This window comes from Maniola jurtina, chromosome 1 (genome assembly GCF_905333055.1).
Source record: "Maniola jurtina chromosome 1, ilManJurt1.1, whole genome shotgun sequence".
Classification (NCBI taxonomy): domain Eukaryota; kingdom Metazoa; phylum Arthropoda; class Insecta; order Lepidoptera; family Nymphalidae; genus Maniola; species Maniola jurtina.
The window spans coordinates 12396106-12416837 of NC_060029.1; the positions used below are offsets into that span (position 1 = coordinate 12396106).

A 20732-nucleotide genomic window follows, 5' to 3' on the forward strand; every position below is an offset into this window, starting at 1 on the left:
TTAATTATTATGGGTAACAAATTAATGTAATGTGTGTAGGTTTCGGAGCGTATTTGTTAATTAAAGCCCTCTAACCACCGCTGTCAAATTTCATAGCTTCATTAGTAACATGTGCAAGGTGCAGGGGGGTGGCCGGGCAGGGGTCGGCACCGTCTCCAACTGCAATAACGATTGCTCAGTAACGAATAACGATCGCAATTCGATATTATTACTTTTTTCGAGATTAGAATAGATCTTTGTATAATAGTTAGATAGAGAAAGAAAAACTTCTTATTCTGACTGGAACTCTGAACTAGACTCTCTCTACTTTAAACTATTCTGATTCGTCTTATTCTGAGTGGAAACCTGTGCTCAGTAGTGGACCAGCAATGGGTTTATAATGACGATGATGATATTTTATTCATATTTATACACAAAATATGAATTAATTTAGCCTCGTAACATTATACCAAGATATAAAATTAAATGTAAAATGTAATTGTTTTGTAAATGTGAGGGCTTAATAAGCGAAGCAATAAAGAATATTGGACTCAGTTGTACTCTATTCAAGCCTTTTGGGGATGTAACTCGCTCGACTAACAAATTCAATTAGGCGTGTAATGAAAATTGTTCTCTTACACTATTTTGTGCTGGTCTCAGAATACAGAACCAAAAACCGCGTATGCTACTGAAACGGGTATATCGAATACTATTCTCCTCTAAAATAAAGTGGTTTTAATTCTTTTTGGGCTTTTTAAATTGTATCTAGCCATTTAGTTTTAGTTTTTTGGTCAAACTAGAAACTCTTACATAATGACATCATTGATCCTAATTCGCTCAGACCTGAAAAGTGGGTGAACTAAAACAGGTTTATAGAGGTGCCATCCTTTTCCACTGATAACATTGTACTAATAGATTGTAGATGCTACTAATTTTCCTCTATTTTTTTTTAATAACCTCAATAACCTCTGTAACCTACCTGAGAGGAGGGTTAGGTTGTCCTACTTTTGTAAGGCATACAAAATAAGTCGTTCATATAGGTTACAAAAACAGATTCTATACGACCTATGATTTTAGTATCCAATGAAATTCATATTCTACTATATTGTATATGAAGACCTGGTAAACAAGACGGTGTAACTGCACAAAATAAAATACAAGAGGAGCACAACAAGCTGTTGAACCTTTACTGTAATTGAACCGTTTTGCTTGAAAATGGGTTGCAAGTTCGTTCGATATCATTGATCTGAGAAATTATAGTTGATCTTAGAAATTATATTTACTATACTTAATTAAATACAACCAATTAAAATTTTTACTAATACAGCCAACCCTATTTAAACCCAGGATAAATGCAACATAGAACAGGAGTAACGATGTGTAAGAATAGTTTTGGATTGAAACACAAATTGGTTATACATTATAATGACACTTTCATATAGAGCGCCGCGAACAAAGGTCTCCACACAATTGGCAATAGTTCGCCAACAGCTGCTCGCATACGGGGTGTTCTAACAATGATATTGTAACTTTAATATTTATTGCACTTGATGAACTCTGCGGAAGTTAGTGCAAGTAGTATAAACCTTACCGCGACTAAGCAGGTACATTGTGGTGGTTTTGCTAACATTCATTTTGAACACGGAAGCTTTTGAGGTCATTTTATTAAGGTACTAGCTCCTACCCGCGACTTTATCCGCGTGATAAAATTTATCTGGGATAATGTAGCTAACTATCAGTCAAAGAATTTTCAGAATTGCATCATTAGTTTAGGAGATTACCATCTACATCAATCTATCGCCCTATCGTGAAGGTAACTTATGAACTTTCAAAACACAATAGTTAGTAACTGTAATTTCTTCTTCTAATATCCTTTTATTAGAAATAAAAATATTTTTAAATAAACTTTTATGCGTCATCTAATTAGATGTCAAGATTACTTTCCGACAAATGTTATTGTATAACAAAGCGGCATGCATCTTATCTTGCATTTTTGTATCTGTAAAAAAAAGATAACTCGTTCATTTTCCTATTCATAAAAAAGTATTTTTCATATTCCACCAAAATGAATTTTATGAAATTAAAATAAAACCTTTTCAAATTTAATTTCAACCAAAAGCTTGTTAACCCTTCCACTTCATTAATATTAATATAACCTTTTTTTCTAATCAACCTTCAAGCAATGACCCTTAAGACTCTTTAATTAGATGTATACAGGATGTTGGGTAAAAATAAGTACCTACAATATAAGCGTCTATGAACGACATGCCTTCAAAACAATGTACGGCTTAATTAACTTGGCGCTATTGTACCCACGCTAAAGCGTATAGTGCATAATTAAGTCCTTCGCGTAAATGCTTTAGTTAATATGTTTAACCGTCGCTATTGCTTTAGGACCTAAACTCTCCTATGAGAATAAACAATCGCCAACGGCGCTGGCCGGCGAGCTACACAAATGAATTAGTGGTGTTTTGTCCCTCTCGCATTTCCCCAACTCTTAAGACTCGTTTACATTGCATTACTACAAAATACGTAGCTGGGTCGGAGAGAATGATGCTAAATTAGTCGTAAAAAATTCACTAGCAACATTGACAAAGGTTTAGATCTGTCTGTCTTGAATCTAGTCTGGATTAGAATTAAGAGATTTGTGTAATAGGCTTGATAAGCGATATCACACTAATATTATAAAAGCGAAAGTTTGTATGTGTGTGTGTGTGTGTGTATGTTTGTTACTCCTTCACGCAAAAACTACTGGACGGATTTGGCAGAAATTTGGAATGGACATAGATAATATCCTGGATTAGCACATAGGCTACTTTTTATTCCGGAAAATCAAAGAGTTCCCACGGGATTTCGAAGAATATAAATCCACGCGGGCGAAGTCGCGGGCATCGGCTAGTTCATTATAGAGCTTTAGTACAAGTGCACACAGACGAAGTAGTTGGGGAGCCGAGCCTTTATGTTAACTATCTAAACTAATCTTTATGCAGATTGATACACGGCTGAAATTGATGTACTGAAATAAAACACTGAGAGTCTACTCCGTGTTTTTTTTTCAGGTCAGTCAAAGCACTTTATGCTGTCTTTTTAGAGTCACAATATATACAGTATTTATAATTGTTTCTCTATATAATCTGTAAGAAACTCAGTGGCTGCTTGTAATAGGTCGAATATTCGTTATAATATTCTACTTTAGAATCTTCGCAAGAAAATAATTACCAACGACATTGGACACGATACTATGTAAATTAATTAGCAGCCTTGTTTGTACCCTTATAAAATTGTTTAAGATGCGTTTAGATTGCGAAATTCAATATTTATTATCATCGATACTGTGTAGTAATGTTGGTACTTATTCTTTTTACTAAACTTGAAGTAGATACTTTAAAAAGAAGATTTTGGCAACGGCTCTGCACATAAATAATAATTAAGTAAAGATGCGGTTGCGTTGCAAAATTACACAATATTAATATACTAAATTAATTCTAACCGTCGATACTGTGTTTTGCTTTATGATCTAAAGTCTACTTTGAAAACAACCAATTGCCAAAAGCGCTGGACGTCGTACTACGCAAATTAATTAGTGGAGTTACGGCCTCCGGCCTTGCTTGTCCCCAAATCTTAAGATGAGTTTACACTGCAATCGTTAATTAAAACTAATATTATGTATAACCGTTAGTGTTGTATGAGGGGTAAACTTGTATGAGTAACCAAACGCCGCGGGCAGTGGACGGTTGGACTAGGCTGAACATTGGGGAATAATTAAGTGTGTTTAATTTGACCGAAAACTAGTTAAACAAAAGTAGTACCTACTACACGGAAACCAAAACGCAAAAATAGCAACTTCTTTTATTTAAAATTTCACGCTGTTGAGTATAGTCATACTTATTATAGTAACCATAATACGTATAGTCATCAAATTATAAAGCCAAAATCTGACAAAAGTGTCGCTTCGACCTTACAGCAGAATGAAAGAAAGAAAACAAGTACGTATAAGTGACAAATATACACCCAATCGTGTTCGATGAATATTTTCGTGGACATTTGCAAGCTAAATTTAAATTAAGGAATACTAGCCAGTCAAATCGGTGCATAAGTAGGCTTCCTTTAAACACTGAGAATATGCTAAGTTGATAATTATCCTATAATAATATAACAGATATAGACTTAGATATTTTTGATCATAGATATAATATATTTGCTAGAAAAGTAGTTAAAATAATTAAGTAAAATAATAGAATAACATTGTTATTTCGTCGAATTCTTAGGTTATTATTTATTGTAGTATAAGTGTACTTATTAAGTGTTTATATTAAATTAAATTTATTAATATTAAATAATAATTAAGCGTGCCTAAAAAACCATAGTCATGTTGTGCGACCATATAGGATTACAATAAGGTCAAAATATGTATCAATTTAAGAATTAAGTTAAAGTAGTTATTGTAATCTGTTTTGGTTGACAATAAATAAATAAATAAATAAGATGAAGGAGACCACATGGTCTTCTTTTTCGTCTTTAGAGATTTTTCAATAGTGTAGACTTAGCTTTTGTGGCGTGGAGTGGACTGTGCCCCTGGTCCCTCCGCGTTGCGATTAAAATATAATTAGGCGCTCGGCAATTGTTTCGCCATCGAGCCAGGTGGCGTCGGTCTAGCTAAATTAAATAGCCGTATAGGGCTTCCAATAACGCTTCGTGCGGTGCGGAAAGCGCGCTTATTGCTATATAATGGTTCTAACAAGTCTGGCAACACTAGGAGGGTGAATAACATTTATTTTATGTATCTTCTTAGTTTAGCTGTGTTAACCTCCCTAGTGGTTAAGATTTTTCTCGGCATTGTTTTTCTGGAGAACTCTCAGGCTGAGGGAGGCTCTATAATATTCTCAAAGGTGAATACCAGCCCTCACTTTTCCTTATTCTAAGGGAAACCCATGCTCAGTAGTGGAGGCGATGGGTTGAGATGATGATCATAATGACGATCTTTATAAATATAAAAGCTGAAATTGTTTAGTGCCTACATAAAACTGTTTGTTATTTCGTATTAATAAGCTACTTTTTATCCCGGAAAAATTAAAGTACGCACGAGATTTTTAAAATCTTATTTCACGCGGACGAAGTCGCGGGCATTAGGTACTAACAGTAATGATGTTAGTTAATAAAAAAATATAAATCAATGCACGTACCTATGTAAAAAGCACAGTTATTTTATTGCCACACTATTTAATTGATGGCATTGCAATTGTCCGGATTAAAATTGTACCGGTATTTATTCGTGATTGATAGACAAGAAGGGGGTCAGTGTACGAGTACCTAGTACCGTGTAACGATATTATAATAAATTATTTATACCAAGACACTACGCAATAAATCACGAGTACTTTTCGGTAATGAATTCAAACGGGCCGCGATAATTGCGTACCTAATTACGGGCGGACGGTAGGGATGTGATAAGATAATCGATTCTATTTTTAACCGATTGTTAGGATAATAATGTCGATTTACTTATATTAAATCGATTTTTATATCGTGGTTATTAATCTCCCAGACTCATTAAACGGTTAGAATACGAACTGTAATCCACACCATTCATAGCTATTGTTTTACCTACTCGTAGCCCAACCTTATGAGGATAAAGACGAAAAAGGCGAATATTGGTCATGCTAAACATGATGAATATTCTTTTGTGTGCCCAATAAGATTTCCATCGGCAACATCTCAGAAACCAGTTTTTCAGTAGATAAGCACACTACGGAAGGATTTTTGAAAATTCATTCCCTAAATAAATGAAAATAACTTTCAGCCTTTGTTTATAATAAATAGAAACAGAACAACCTATGTAGGTTGTTCTGTTTCCATATTTCCAATTTTAAAAATGTCGAACGTCCGTACAAACTTTCAAAGTTTCATCCCCTATTTAAATTCATTAGGAGATGAATTTTCAAAAATTTCATAGTGCTCACCTACGTTATATAAAGAAAACCTGTGGTAATTGCCATATATTAGACATTCCAATTTAGGCTGCGCAGTATCCGTCACTTAGTTATAATAGTACATAATAAATAATGCCTAAAAATATTAGATGATTTCTTACGCACATATTTTTGTGATAAAACTGTTTCTAATTATTTTCTTTAAAAAAGTTTATGTCAACATGCATAAAATTTATCGATTTTATCAATAATCGGTTATCGAAAAATTCGACTATTTAAGAATCGATATTCTTCAGTCACATCCCTAGGGACAAGGTCTAATTTATCACTGTCGGATTATGAATTAGGAATGGTGGCAATTAAACATGCATAATATTTGTTAGGCGACGTATTGTCGCGAGCGCGGGCACCGAAACAATTTCGTTCCAAACGATATTGAAACTTGCTCGGGCGTGCATATTCCCCTCGGTGGAACCGGGTATGTTTACCGGGAAAATGTCCGATTGATTGTTTTAAAAAAGGAAAACTGGTAAACTGTCACCTAGACTGTTATAGCGTGTTGTTAATATTTATTGTTTAGTAGTTACCCGCTGCTCTGTCTACAATAAAATAATAAATTAAAAATATATTTAATAATAATCTGATGAACTTAATGTTTAATGTGAAAATTTTAGTAAAATACTTATTTATCTACACTTCAAAGAGATTTAAATATTTATATCAAAAATTGCGAAACTGGCAAGATCATAATTTAGAAATCTTAAAAATATTCATTACATTGACATAGAACTTAACTGCTTCGGCAGCTTTTTAATAAAGGGAAAGGTATTTTTTTTTTAAATAATAAAACAGAAATAAGACATTAATAAGCAGGAAAATAAAGAATATTGGCCTTGGTTTTACTTAGCGAAGTATGTTTAGGCCTTCGGGGATGTAACTCGCTCGACTAACAAATTCAATTAGGCGTGTAATGAAAATTGTTCTCTTATACTACTCTGTGTACGTGCGATGCATGCAAGTTTAATTGAATGCTTTAAGCAATTAATGGGATATATACGAACAAGTTTATTAAACGAGTGCGAATATAGCATTAGAACGGATTGGTTACCTATATATGCTGTAAAAACACATGACTAGAGGTCACCTCAGCACCAATATCTGTTGACATTATGTGCGTTTCTTCGATGCGCTTAATGCGGCTGAGCCCCAACTTCCAAAAAGGAGGGAGTCCGTAACGAGTTTTTCAGTATTAAAAATGTCTTGCGTATTATGACTTTGGGAGTTCATGTTTCCAGGGTACGCGGCCATCATCTGTGTAAGAGGAGTTCAGGCCTTAGCATAGCTCATTCAGCTTGACCAAATGTGCATTAAGCTTTAGAATATAGATTATATAATAATAGGATATGTACGAATACTGTTGCTGTTCTAAAACAATAAACACTAAATAGAAACAGGCCATAACAAAGGCACTGAATCACAAGTTAATTGATTTACTATAACAGTTTGTATGAACAACTTGGGATGGGATATACACGGCTTAACGCGCTTAATTTAATATCGGCGCTGAATAGAAAACGTCTCGACGCGTACAATGGTCCATCGGCATTCCATTAACTAGTCGGCAAACATTGCGGGACGCATCCTCGTTCTAAAGAAACCTGTACACTGAACATAAACAATGTACCAGTGATACATTTATATGCTTCATTGAAACTGTTCAATTAACCAGTGTAAATTAAAAATTTATAACACCCCCGACAAGTGAGGTTACAGTAAATAGAAAAGAGCTGATAACTTTCAAACGGCTGAACCGATTTTCTTAGATTATAGCTAAGAACACTCTCGATCAAACCACCTTTCAAACAAAAAAAAACTAAATTAAAATCGGTTCATTAGTTTAGGAGCTTCGATGCCACAGATACACAGATACACACGTCAAACTTATAACACCCCTCTTTTTGGGTCAGGGGTTAAAAAGATAATTGAGAAGCGTCTTAAAATTTTGCTAGAAACCCTACAACGCTGCAAAACGTTTAAAGGTACTAAATATTGGCAATGCAGCAGCATACAAGTAATCTTCATGCATATAATTCAATTGGAATCTAATTCAATTACCCTTCGTAAACAAACTTTTAAATTCAAACGTTACATACTTATTTACCCCCTTCAAGCAATCGACAGATTCATAAAAGATCATGCTATCAAGAGCATATGAGCATAAGCGTCAATTTCGTAACTTTTATGCTTAGCACTAAATGGTCCTCAACAAAGACATTGTTTCGCTTGATTTCCGTTTGTCCGACTGTAATTTTCTTATTTTGTACGATATCGCTCAGAATATCCTAAATAAAGAGCCTTTTATTTGTTTAAATTACTTCATATTTTTTACTTTGACCAGTCTATCGTCTCTCCTAGTCAACACAAAACGATTGCGAGCGATACCCACGCCGGGACAGTCGTATTCGATTGTAACAACACTAACGACTGTTTATATTGGACGATCCTCGTGCGGCACCGGCCGGTCCGACCGACTTCGCGACACAATGCAAGACCGCCTAAATAATTTAGGACTAATAGTGAAAGCTCTTTAGACGTCTGCAAATAGGTATGCCTACAATCTACATGATATCAATCCTAGCGACTGTACGTTTTGACGATATTTATCTAGGACAGATATTATGAGTAACTAGCTAATGCCCGCGACTGCGTTATAATAGGTTATATGTTTATAGTAAAAAAATTACGTCTTTAGAGAACTATTTGGGTGATTAGGGTGAATGATCTTGTAACAGTAACAGCCCATCCCTACTTAGCTACCAACAAATATCCCATTAAAATAATGCACAGATTTCTTCTTCATTTAAAAATTTCCTCATTAGACAGTAAAAGAAAAAACTAATTATGTTAATCGATTAAATTAAACAAATATATATTTTACACTCTGTAATAGAATTTATTGACCACGGCTTAGAAACGGCAGCTTGCACCGTATAATCAATTTCTCAGACGAAGTGTGAAAAATGGACGCCAATAGCCGGTGCACCGGCCATGATATATAGCCGGCTAAATGCCGTATTTATAATTTCCTCAAGATATATTAGCAATTAGTTTATAGTTACGTGGGAAACAATCTATCGATGGACTAGTCACCTTGCAGCTTTTATACGCCCGTTAATGACTACGCCTACACTCGTACTACGTAACGGTAATCGACTGTTTGTTATAGACTCAGTTGACATTAATTATTATTATTATTATCTGAATAATATATGAGGTCGTTTCTCTACATGGTTTGATTTTTTATTAATCTTCATATCTATATTAATTAAGGCTTTAGAAGGCTGAATGCCGTAATTACTTTCAAACTTCGTAGGTACAAACCAGTGAACCAATTATTATTTTTCGGATCTCTCAAGATAAACACTATGAAGCTTAATTATATTTCTACTTACAGAATTTCAGATTTTTTTCCGACATCTTGTAAGTTTAGGTCCTCAGTCCTTACTTATTTGCAAAAAATATTCGCTCACTGAAAACATCTAGTCATAATTACTAGACAGTCATGTTTTTACGTCAATTTATGTATTTGCAAGATTATAAGATACAAACTTTTACATAAAAAAATCCTATCCAAAACTTTATATTACGAAACTTTGTTTTGTACATAAAGGATTAAGAATAAACTCGGCGTCGCGTAAAAATATACGATACGGACATAATTTTAGTTGATTTAGTCGAGCGCTTCTTACTCATATATAAGAAAGTTTGTAGAAAAGCCGGCGGTCTATAGCTCTTATACTATACTAAACTACTTGCTCTTGCGCCCACTGTACATAAGTCTAGTCTAGGGTTGCTACTCATGAGATATGTAAGTCTGTTCACTAACAAAGTTTCGCTACACACCACCACACGCCACAGCCGCACTTATTATTTATTTATTTTTATTTAAACAACTTTATTGCTTAAAATACTTGACAAAGAATAAAATACAGGATAGACTTAAGAACAAAGGGATTTTACTTACTTATATTATTTTTCACTGTATTTGTAAAATGAATGTTTTCTATTCTAAGAATAAAATAAAATAAGTAAAGGTTCCCTTTTTCTCTGGACATAAGGAACCCTAAAAATATCAATAATAATGTAAATAGTGGTAAGAATTATGTAAATACAATAAATAAATAAATAAATAAATCAACTTATCGTGAGTACAAAAATCACAATTAATATATAAATGCATAAGTGTGTTTGTCGGTTTGTCCTTCCGTCTTCCGATCCGGAGCTGCAGCCGACCTACAGAATGTGTGAACATGTGACGTGATTTTGGCCCGTGGCTTATAGTTGATGGTCTGGAAAGTGAAAAAGGCAACTTTTTATCCCGGAAAATCAAAGAGTTTCCACGAGATTTTTGAATTTCGTCGAAGTCGCGGGCTTCATCTAGATTTTCAATGAAAATAATAAAACTGTCAGAACTGTAGAAATAATACGTACGTAGGACCTCTTATCGTAAAACCGGTATATTATGTGATATGTCCCAGGAAACCAGTATGTATGGCAACCCTATATTAGCTTGAAAGCCTCCTGGAGGGGAGAGTGCGCATTGGCCATTAGCGTGATTAGAGTACCCGGCGCCACTCGCGAATTCTTTAGGCCTCTCATCTCATAATACATATTTCATTATTTATGTAAGCTCTGTTTTACTCCAATCTACTCTCTCGGTGATTACATTCGTAACGAGGATTGCCTTTTGACGCGCCAAATGGCTACAGACTTCGCCAATAAAACATTTATTTATTTCCTACTTAAAATATTGACATACTCGTAATTAATGGCAAAATTTATTGCCCAATAATTTTGAGTATCTGCTGAAAATGCGAATGATGTTTCCGCATTTCTACAGCGCCGCGGTGTTTTTCTGGCAGATTTTATTGTCACCTGAGGAGTCAATCGAATTGTAGCTTTTAATAATATGCGTTCGGCGCATGCAAATACGAGTAGGTGTTGCAAATTGCAATGCATTTGAAGCGTCGTTTGATTTCATCAAAACTTGTTCAGTTGTTTTAACAAAGTCACAAATCTACAATAAGATTAGCTATGTACCAATGTTATTTTTTAAATTGTCTCGTTGATTGGTTGACCAGACGAGATTCCTATTTAACCCGCGATTGTGTAACTTTTTATTACGAAATAAGCCTAAAATCATTAGTTTAAAGGGATATAAGCCATTGTCCACCACACTCTCCAAGTGCGGTTTGGTAAACTTCACACACCTGTAAGAACATTATGGAAAACTCTCACGCATGCAAGTTTCCTCACGAATGTTTTTCTTCGCCTTCAAAACTTATACCTAAAATATGAGAAGATATAATTGCTTTGAACGCAAATATTCCGATTAGCAATGCATCCTTGGGATCAAACCCTACATCCCTCTCATAGGAAAGGAAAATATGTTAAGTATATTAATCGAACCATTTTTCATTTTACAGATGATGGCGTGCTCATATCTAAGCGCAACAGGACCTAAGGCTCAACCTTCAATGGCGGGCTGTTGGACTCCACCGTATTCCCTACCGGAGCCCGAACCGACTCGAATGGTGCCCTACGTACCTGCCACAGCTTCCACCATCACGGAACCCGCGCTGGACCTCACCACGACCATCAAACCTCGACCATGCAGTGACGAGGACACCGAGTGACAGTGTTGTGCAAAAGACTATAGAACTTTACGGCACTAGTAAATTATTACTCGCGGCACTTTTACTTATTAAACACTTAGTCTCAACGAATATGCGGTTAGTAATAATTTGGCGTGGCCCTTGTTAAGTTATATACCTATTTGTTAAGTCGGTACTCACGCCATCATTGCATATTTCAGGCGTAGTTATAGACTTAGAGCATAGAGAAATTAAAACTAGTTAATAAAATAAAATACAAGTACTAAAGGTGCAAACACACTACTGTGTTGTGATGTCGTGACGCGACTGATGGCGATCGCAAACATTTTAAAGACGTGAAAGGAAATATACACTCTACAGTACTCCGTCATGGCACTCTAGCGTCCTTACTCTCGATGTGCATTTCGACTGATCGCAACACAGTAATGTGTCTGCAGCTTAATAAAATTAATTTATCAGTATTTGGTTGGAGCTTTATAGATTGCACTCATCTATTTTGGTTGTACATATAAACTTATATAAAAAATTAATATACGATTCTATGAAATGAAATTACTCGTAAATACGTAAGCAATAAATTATTTTTTCGGGAAATGGTTGTAGGTAGTAAAAACAAAGTTCATGTGTATCTGTGCAAGATCTATGCTATACCTACGTTTTCTCTACATTATGTATCTATGCTGGCGTTTGTACCCACTAAATATTTAATTTCGGTTGTGAAAATGGCAATTTATGTAAAACTTACTCGCTGCTATGTAAATTTCCTTGCAATTCTGAATACTTAAAGAATAAAATGTGAATGGGGATGTGTTAAACACAAGTGCGTTGTTTCTTTAGAAAAGTGATAAGAAATGTAAATGGCGAAATGAAAACGGCATATCTTAAACAATTAAGTGATTTAAGGAAATAATGTTTATAGCTCCATACAAAGAATAATTAAATGACCTATGCTACAACCGATTTATCGATTTTATAATATAGGTATCCTTTTCAGCACTTTTATTACTTTGGGTATTTTCAACTAAAAAAAATACGTTATTTATTATTTAATGAAATTTCAATCTTTACGCTTTTATTTTATATTGGTATATATTAATGCTTCAATTCCACAAGATTAATTCAACGGAACGCATTTTAGAAAAATATCACTTACTTATGTAATTAATTGAATGCAAATCACATTTTTTATACTTATAAATTATGAACTTTAAATCAAGCAATAATTTTATTTTATACACTATGTCGCTCATGTAATGTTTATTATACTTATTTCGGTAATAAATATTAATTCTTGCCAAAACGTACCTTTTATACCTAATTAACGTTATTTAATTCTACAAAATTCTGTGGCACGCATGCTCTGTGATTTGCAAACTTTGTAAATAACTCGAATAAATTTGTTATTTCGTTTATAATTAACGTGCTGTTACTTAATCTTCTAATAGCCCGTTTATATTATTCATTAAATTTGTAAATATTAGAATATTTAGATTTAAGTAGACACTTGTACCTAAAGTTTAGGCGCAAACTTAGCAATAATTTTGATGCCAACGTCTTCGAAGTTCTCTGGTTACTTATGGTATCTGTAAATACAGGTCTAAACCTTTAAACTTGAAGTGAATAAAATATCTACACAGAAAAGAGTCAGATTCTAGATTAAAAACGAAAACCAAACGCTACGATAGTGACTAAGTATGCAACGTTTAGGCTTCGATTTGATTCTGCTAGAAATGCAGTCCCGTACTTTCTTAGTCGGACTTGAGACAACTTTTTGATTTTATGCTATTTGCGCGCATCTATTTGATAGAAGTTGTACACCAATCTACCTACCATCTGTATATACCTACCTAGTTTCTACTAGGTATTGTAAAACTTTCAATGTGAAGTGTAACAGCCATTTATGTGATCAGAAAGACAAGCCTATTTGATAAAGGCCGAATTAATAAATAATAAAATCAATCCCATCTGTAATAATATCTATAAATTACCTAGCAGAGTTGCTATTTGACAATGATTGTATCTTGGACTTATGATTGTACTCTTTTTTAACAAATAACCTAATTGCCTAAGTAAATCGATTAGCTAGGTAAAGACAGTCACAAATCACAAGAAAGTACACAAAATAGTTAGCAACTATAATATAGTGTCGCTATACCTAGCTATTTATTTTATCTTTTAAAGCGAGCCTAAAGCGTCTTTACTCTTTATCATAAAATAAAAAATTGTATAAACACTTTCACAAAGAGAAAACTAGAATCAGACTCGAATGTAAGTAATCTTAAACGCTAACATTCCTTTTACTTATTAGGTAAGACAATTTTTGCATATATAAGTATTTTAAATTATCTGAATATTATAATTGTCGATGTTTCATAGATAACGGCATTTTTTCTTGTTTAAATACTTATTATGAATGATTGAAATAAAATACAGAATAATATCTTTTAAGATATTAGTGTGAAAGCAATGTCGTTTTTAGGACTATTTATACACAGGTCACATGTTATCCTTTTCTCCAAAATGTCCCCTGGAATTGTTAAGGCTAATTCGCACGAGAGCTTTTTTTAACGTCCGTTAAAGAAGCGTTCAAATAGAACACTTGCATTCCCAAGTAGCTGTTCACACGACAACGCTTTTTTAACGCGTACAACGAATACCCGCCAACGCCGGGTTTTAACGCAACGCTTTTATAACGCTCGTGTGAATTAGGGCTTAGTGTCTCATAGTGCGTAAACGCCCGGTTCAGCGAGCGTAGGTCTGACATCTAACTAATCCAACCACAGACCTAGACCAATATAAGTACTGTGAATCCAATGTTCATTTGCCTTTATTATTATATTCATATCCCTATATCAAAACTGTTTCAACTCAAAAAACCTTTTTTTTTAGTAACTAATAAAAACTGCTTTAAGGCAATTTAAAGAAGACATCAAAGTTATTTAAAAAATTAAAGTAGAAGGAATATTATCGTCTATTAAATATGTAGAGCATAGTATATCTGAAAATCTACTAATGTAATAAATGCAGAGGTGTGTTTGTTTGTCCTTTAATCGCACCGCAGCAGAGCAACCTGAAGAATGTAGAATATAAGGCCTGGAGAATGACATAGGCTATTTTTTATCCCAGAAAACAGTCCCCACGAAAATAAGAAAACCCTAAATCTACGTTACTTAATGTAACTACATTATCTTGTGGAGTTATAATATCAAAAGGCGAGATTTTTGAGTTAAAACACTTTTGGTCTAGGGGTGTGATATGTATATTTTATGCGTTCTTCGCCAGCTCTCGAACTGGACAATGCTATGCTCATTGTAAAAGAGAGCAAGCCGAGGGTATGACTTAGATATCTACTTGTATGAATAAATATTACGTCATCAGCTTAGCGGATCAAACGTGGCCCTTGTATAATTAGTATTAACTATTGTAATGAACTATCGCATGACATAATACTAAATATGTACAATAAAATGTTAGCGTTTAGTGAATCTTGCCATTTCTCAGTGTGTTTTACGAGAAATTGTTCTGACCAATACGCTTAGCTGGTTGTACATGTATCACCAACACCTACTGTCGACGTCATCTGAGTTATTAACGTAAAAATACATTGCAAAGATGTACGATCACTTTTAATTCTATGAAGTGTTGGAAAATGTACATAAAGCTATGACCTTGTCTTGCAATTTTTAGTAAATTACAGTATGGTGTTACCACTACTTGCAAAAGTAAAAAAGAACATTACAACTTTATAGTCTAAGTTTAAAGACAGAGGGGAGGAGAAATTAAATTTTGTAAATTAACTCACTTGTTTCAATTTTACCTCAAATTTGAACCCTATAGAAAATTTCTATGAATAAATCCAGATTCTTGATTTTTTATCAAATAGTTCGTAGGTACCTACGAACGTTACGTTGGGTTACCTACGAACCTACCTGGTTCGTAGGTAACCCAACGTTACTGACTGAAAAACGATTTTCGTAACAGTTTGTTTTTCAAATGGATACACCATTTAAAAGGTAGGTAGGTATATAATTTGTAACTAACTAGGAACTTATATATTTTCAACTTCACTATGATAAATATTATTCTTACCAAAAGTGTAAATGAACCAGTTTTTCTTTAATTAATACATTAACGAAAGAAACCAATATTAATTTTATTGTAATTCAATTCCAAGTCGCTGTAGTGGTGTTTTTAAAAATATTTATATTGAGTTAAAAGCAAGAAAACCAGATGGTCGCTACTTAAAATTGCAAATTGAATGATTATGTAAACCAAGCCTTCCGAAGACTTTTTGTCCGTTTCATGACAAAATGAGTGGACGAGATGTTTAATTAGTATTCAAAAATATACCGATGCTATTCGTTTTGAAGAAAAAGAAAATGGTAAGTATATTGAAGTCGTTCAGCCTTCACTAGCAATTTGAAATGATAGTTAATTTTTTTAAAGGTTCCATTTTATACCTAACGTCTTTCTTTCAAAATTATTTAGCTAAACATAAACATATGTAAGTACTTAATTATTATTTTAATACAAATTTTTAAAAAATGATATCAAGAAGTCCAGTGACTAGCCCGATATTCTGCGGAATTTAGGCAATTTTTTTTTCATGATATAAGTTGGTTAGAAATGAGATTTACAAGTAGTAATCGATATAATAAGCGATGAAGCATCTAAGGCCTTACTATGCTGATGTCGGTCGCGTAGTAAACCAAACGTCGGTTACATTTACAACTTGTCGGTATAGCAATTCGGGGCCTATAACAACTCATGCGTTCAAATATCAACGAAACACTACAATGCACCAATGGGATGGGACCAATATTCAAGACTTAAGATAAAAACTGACATCACTCTGTAGAGGTAGGTACCTCTGGCAGTTGTATACCCCTAATTGGTTACAGAATCATTAAGAATAGTTAATTAATGGTGAGTTGTCGAGGTGACATTTTGTCATTTATTTTTACGATTGCCCTTATGCAGGTTGGTATACTAAATACCTATATCACATGGTAATATACGGCTCTGCTGCCAACTTACTAAACAAAAAATATTAGGTAGGTAAGTAGATCGATGTATTAAAGACAAAACCGGGGGGAGGCCTTATACCCAAATATGGGATCCTTATCTAGATTTAATAGTGGTTACCTACGCAAACAAATAATTACTCAATAATAATATATGTATATAGCAATAGATATAAATGTAGGTATATACTAAGTAGTTTTAAACATTTGTAAACTAACGATTTTATTAACTAACACTGTACAAAACATAACATATGAACACACACACATACAAAATACAATTGTACTTACTAACAAAACTAACATAAAATAAAGGTAAAAATTGTAGAATAAATAGCTATATAGTTGTAAGAAAACCTATTGTACTTAAAGATAAGGAGTAAATAAAGGCTTAATAATAATAAAAAAAGTAGATCGATAGTACCTATAGGTTAACCGTTTAGATTAGAAATTAAATATTTTGGAAATAAAATGTTTTACTATCTAGAGCAACCCTAAAATTAATGTCAAAGATAGAAAAATATTTTTTCCTACTATTCCGTTGCCAATAGAACTAGTCTCGCAAACACCAATCTTTATTTTGTGGTACGATGTTAACACGACAGTTGAGATCGACCTTCGTCACCTCGACGGTCGATGTCGACCTTCGTCACCTTGACGGTCGATATCAAACTTCGTCACTGCGACTGCCGACATCAACTTTCGTCGCCTCGGCAGTCGACATCGACTTTCGTTACCTTAATGGAAGACATCGATCATCGTTACGTCGACAATCGATATCGATCTTCTGTATCACCTTCCACCTTCGTTACTGCAACAGTTGACATAGACTTTAATTAAGTCGGCAGTCGTCATCGACCATCATTACCTCGACTCTGCCTCGCGTAGAGAAAGCACCTCGACAAGCGGTTGGCTCTAGTGTGTACGAAGCTTAAAATTCATCGTGATTTTATTTCAAAACATACAATATCCTTGTATGAGCATGTACATCCGAGTGCACTTCACGCGCATTGAGCAGGAGCTTTGGACACCGACTACAATTGGATTATCACATTGTCCCTGTATCGTCCCGGGAACCGTTCTACCGTAAAAAATATTGGCACAATAAATTCGGTGGAATTATAACCGTCGGATTTTGCGTGTGATACGTTTCTATGCTATAGACTCTATATTATGTGTATTATATTTATGTATAGGTACCAATCTTTTGAAGACTCATTAGCTCAACGGCAAGAAATCTAAAGATAAAGATAAATTTATTTGGCTCAGCAATAAATGTAACATAAACGTAACAAAACATATTTACTTGATAATTAGTTGTATACCTAATAACAAACATTACTGTGCACCTGTTTACCGAACTAGTTAAAGTACTTAGTAAAAACTATAAGTAAATTTTTGGAAAACTGGGCTTCCAACTAAAAGGGTTATGTAGGGAACATAAGAAAAGAATTGTCCTCAACCGTCGGCTTTCTACGGAGCACGGGTCTGCTCTCATAATGAGATTCGGCCACAGTCCACTACGCTGACCAAGTGCGGATTTCTTCACTTTCAGATACTTCACACACTTTTGAGAGCATTATAGAGAACTCCCTCAGGCATGGAGGTTTCCTCACGCTATTTTCCTTCACCGATAAAGCAAGTGTTAGTTTATTTTAATTGCTTATAATGCACATACATAACTTCAAAAAGTTAGAGGTGCGAACCCCAGGTCTCCCGAACAGAAAGCCGAGGTCTTCTAAGGTTATCACTTCTTATAGAAATATATTCTACTGTCTAATGCCGGGATAGCAAAATAACATAATTTTTCTATAGCATCCAAACCAACGCAGCGTTGAAAGCCAGTTAGCTCAGCTCATGTGATAGTAATAGGCAATTATATGTTAGGTAGTAAGTATACTTAGAGATTCTAATGAAAAAACAGTAAGATTTGTTCATCCTCCTGATGCACTATTCCACTCGGGCATGATATTACATTATAAGCCTAGTTTAAGTAGTTAATTAAGTAAATTTTATTGCAAAGGGTATATGGAACGTTATACGTACTTACCAACATACTTTTAATGAGTACTTTAAAAATTATTTGAATAAGTAGGTATAGCGGATTTTATTGTATAAGACTCGTTAACCAGCTTCCGATGGCAAAAAGGCAGAGCTTTGTGAGAATTTATCCGCCGGCCGGACCAATTACGCAGCCATCCTTCCTTCCTGTCAGGCTACATCAAATATGCACTAGGAGGCTGTGGCGCGAAATGGTGAAAACAGGAAAAATGGCGCGTCCAGACTGACGTGGACTCAGCTATGAATGAGTGATGGGCGCCGAACGACGGGGACTAATCAATAGCGTCGCCTGCAGGCGATGCTGCAATATTCACACGGTAATGGCCAAAAACCAACCCCGAAATCTCGGCTCCGTGAGCCTAAAACGGAAGCTATGTCGATGTGAACGCAAATCCATATACTTACTAAATATTATAGACTTCCTATATTTTCCGAGGCAGTGATGCCCTCAACTGGATGGGTACACGGGGATCAGTCGTGATTTTTGTTCATTTAGAAAATAGGTACTGGACCAGCTTTTACTCGTCTTCATCGTCGTCTTAATTGTTAGAACTTTGGACAAAAGTAGGTATCTTGCAAGAATTGCCGAACTAGAATAATTGCTCCCAGCCACTGAAGATCGTCTGTCTGTCAATATTATCTTATATCTTTATCCTAATATTGTCATTAACTTTTACCGTAGTCCACACTAATATTATAAATGCGAAAGTATGTTCCTCTGTTACCTTTTTTCGTTTGTCCGATATTGACGAAAGATACAGAGATAGCTTGCATCCCGGAGACACAGGCTATTTTTTATTCCGGAAAATCAAAGAGATCCCACGGAATTTTCACAACCACGAAAAGTCATCTTAGTCTTCATAGTTGTCATTAGATGTGTGCCCTGGACCGAATCCCGGGCGCGTCAATAAGAACTATCTGTAAAGCCAAATTGGCAATAAATATTTGATTTGATTTGAGGCCAACTGTCACAGCATTCACCTAGGTAAGTATAGGCAGTTACAATAAAATATAGAAACGAAAAAGATTTTCCACATACATAGTCAAATCTATCTAAAAAAATATCAGAATAACGATACAGCTTGTTAAAGCAGGACGAATGACGTCACTTTTTCATAGAAAAAAACCCTTACGCTCGAGAATATTTCAGGCGTTTGCCGGGCTAACTAGGTAGGTATGCCTTTGATGAAAAATCCGAACCGAATCGAAAATATAAAAAAAACTTTACTTGTACAAAAAAAGTTTGCCAATTTATTTTTGACCTAACCCAGTTTTAAACTTTTCAAATAGCATAAAATTCAATTAAAAGTTTCGTTGTCAGTGGCTATAGTGGTATAGTGATGCGTAATTTTGGTCAACTATTTTCACCAGATTTAAACAACACTTTTCACGTTAATTCTAAAAGGAGAAAAAATATCTTCAACTGAAGTAAGTGTCTTTGAAGTAAGTAAAGAGATTTCCCTTTGAAACTGTGATTTTCCGGGATACAGCTATCTGTATCCCGGAAAATCACATCCCGAAATATTATGAATGACTTTCTCATTCATAATATCAGTATATGGATGAATAGCATTTAATAACCAGGTATAGAATCCAAATTCACTACTTTTGCTCATACAAGTTTTATCAACATCGGTTCAGTAAAACCGAAGACGCCTATCTGCGTGACAACTGCTCATTTTCGCCTATCATGATTCTAATTGGTCCTCTGTGATCATTGCCCAAGGTCCCTACGGTACCTACGCGTTGATTTTTAATCCACGCGTACCGCGGGCAACATCTGGCATACATATATTCACTACGGTATTTTATATAGCTTTATGTAGTCAAAACCAGGGGCATGCCAAAGTTCGCAAAAGTAAATGTAAATAAGAAGTAGGTATGTTGACTAGGGACTTAGCCTGAAGCGATCGTTATGATAATATTGTGTAGTTGGTTGGGGTCACTCTGCCATGTTGTGTCCACTCTACAAATGGAAAAGTAGGTTTTGTTTACTGCAAGTTGCGACGTTATCATGTATACGAAAATATTATAAAAGACATGAATATTAATTTATTACATAT

At 34.6% G+C, this 20732-nt stretch overlaps 1 protein-coding gene across 2 annotated transcripts in view; it reads left to right on the plus strand.

The window, feature by feature from the left end:
* The window catches only part of LOC123870282 (LIM domain transcription factor LMO4), a 253622-nt gene extending 239499 nt beyond the window's left edge, over positions 1-14123 (plus strand). For both annotated transcript variants that reach the window (XM_045913621.1, XM_045913550.1), the window contains exon 5: positions 11396-14123. The gene's annotated coding sequence lies outside the window, so the exon portion shown is untranslated. The remainder of the gene's footprint in view (positions 1-11395) is intronic.
* The last annotated feature ends 6609 nt before the right edge of the window (positions 14124-20732 follow it).